The following is a 2,678-nucleotide window of genomic DNA, read 5'->3' on the forward strand; positions in this document are numbered from 1 at the left end:
GAATGCTTAGCTTCAAATCCACGCGAAACAAATGGTATAGCTACAAATACTTGTGATATACATTATTCAGCTACAACTGCATGCGAAACAAACGAGTTAGATTCAAATCCATGCGAAACACACGATTTATCTTCAAATCAATGCGGTGTAGAAGGTTTAGCTTCAAATCCAAGCGAAATACATGATTTAGTTTCAAATAGTTGCGGTATAAGAGATCTAGCTTCAAATACAGGCGAAACGAACGGGTTAACTTCAAATCCATGCGAAACACATGATTCAGCTGCAAATCAATGCGATGTAGAAGGTGTAGCTTCAAATCCATGCCAAACACATGATTTAGCTTCAAATCCATGAGATGTAGAAGGTTTAGCTTCAAATCCATGCGAAACACATTATTTAGCTGTAAATCAGTGCGAAGTATAAGGCTCGGGTTCAAATCAATGCGATTCAAATGGTTCTTCTTCAAATACTTGTGAAAGACATGATTTAGCTTCAACTGCATGCGAAACAAACGAGTTAGCTTCAAATCCATGCGAAACACATGATTTACTTCAAATCAATGCGATGTAGAAGGATTAGCTTCAAATCCATGCGAAACAAATGGTTTAGCTACAAATACTTGTGATATACATTATATAGCTACAACTGCATGCGAAACAAACGAGTTAGCTTCAAATCCATGCGAAACACATGATTTAGCTTCAAATCAATGCGAAGTAGTAGGCTTAGCTTCAAATCCATGCGAGACACGTGTTTTAGCTTCCAATTAATGGGAAGTAGAAGACTTAGCTTCAAATCCAAGCGAAACACATGATTTAGCTTCAAATACTTGCGATATAAGTGATATAGCTTCAAATACAGGCGAAACGAACGAGTTAGCTACAAATCCATGCGAAACACATGATTCAGCTGCAAATCAATGCGATGTAGAAGGTTTAGCTTCAAATCCATGCCAAACACATGATTTAGATTCAAATCTATGGGATGTAGAAGGTTTAGCTTCAAATCCATGCGAAAAACATTATTTAGCTGCAAATCAGTGTGAAGTAGAAGGCTCGGGTTCAAATCAATGCGATTCAAATGGTTCATCTTCAAATACTTGTGAAAGACATGATTTAGCTTCAACTGCATGCGAATCAAACGACTTAGCTTCAAATCCATGCGAAACACATGATTTAGCTTCAAATCAATGCGATGTAGAAGGTTTAGCTTCATATCCATGCAAAACACGTGATTTAACTTCCAATTAATGCCAAGTAGAAGGATTAACTTCAAATCCATTCGAAACATATGGTTTAGCTTCAAATACTTGTGATATACATTATTTAGATTGAACTGCATGCGCAACGAACGAATTAGCTTCAAATCCATGCGATACACAAGATTTAGCTTCAAATCAATGCGATATAGATGGTTCAGCTTCAACTCCATGCGATACAAATGAGTTAGGTACAAATACTTGTGATATACATTATTCAGCTACAACTGCATGCGAAACAAACGAGTTAGCTTCAAATCCATGCGAAACACATGATTTAGCTTCAACTCAATGCGATGTAGAAGGTTTAGCTTCAAATCCAAGCGAAACAAATGATTTAGTTTCAAATGGTTGCGGTATAAGTGATCTAGCTTCAAATACAGGCGAAACGAACGGGTTAGCTTCAAATCCATGCGAAACACATGATTCAGCTGCAAATCAATGCGATGTAGATGCTTTAGCTTCAAATCCATGCCAAACACATGATTTAGCTTCAAATCCATGGGATATAGAAGGTTTAGCTTCAAATCCAAGCGAAACAAATGATTTAGTTTCAAATGGTTGCGGTATAAGTGATCTAGCTTCAAATACAGGCGAAACGAACGGGTTAGCTTCAAATCCATGCGATACACAAGATTTAGCTTCAAATCAATGCGATGCAGATGGTTCAGCTTCAAATCCATGCGACACATATGATTTAGCTTCAAATACTTGCGATATAAGTGATATAGCTTCAAAAGCTGGAGGAACAAACGAGGTAGCTTCAATTCCATGCGAAACAAATGATTTAGCTTCAAATCAATGCGATGTAGAAGGTTTAGCTTCAAATCCATGCAAAACACGTGATTTAACTTCCAATTAATGCGAAGTAGAAGGCTTAGCTTCAAATCCATGCGTAACAAATGGTTTAGCTTCAAATACTTGCGATATAAGTGATATAGCTTCAAAAGCAGAAGGAACAAACGAGGTACCTTCAATTCCATGCGAAAAACACGATTTAGCTTCAAATCAATACGAAGTAGAAGGTTTAGCTTCAAATCCATGCGAAATATATGATTTAGATTCAAACACTTGAGGTATAAGTAATATAGCTTCAAATGCAGACTAATCAAACGTGTAAGCTTCAAATCCATGCCAATCACATGATTTAGCTGCAAATCAATGCGATGTAGAAGGTTTAGCTTCAAATCCATGCGAAACAAATGGTTTAGCTACAAATACTTGTGATATACATTATATAGCTACAACTGTATGCGAAACAAACGAGTTAGCTTCAAATCCATGCGAAACACATGATTTAGCTTCAAGTCAATGCGATGTAGAAGGTATAGCTTCCAATCAATGCGATGTAGAAGGTATAGCTTCAAATCCATGCGATACACAAGATTTAGCTTCAAATCAATGCGATGTAGAAGGTTCA

This window comes from Megalopta genalis, unplaced genomic scaffold (genome assembly GCF_051020955.1).
Source record: "Megalopta genalis isolate 19385.01 unplaced genomic scaffold, iyMegGena1_principal scaffold0408, whole genome shotgun sequence".
Taxonomy (NCBI): Eukaryota; Metazoa; Arthropoda; class Insecta; order Hymenoptera; family Halictidae; genus Megalopta; species Megalopta genalis.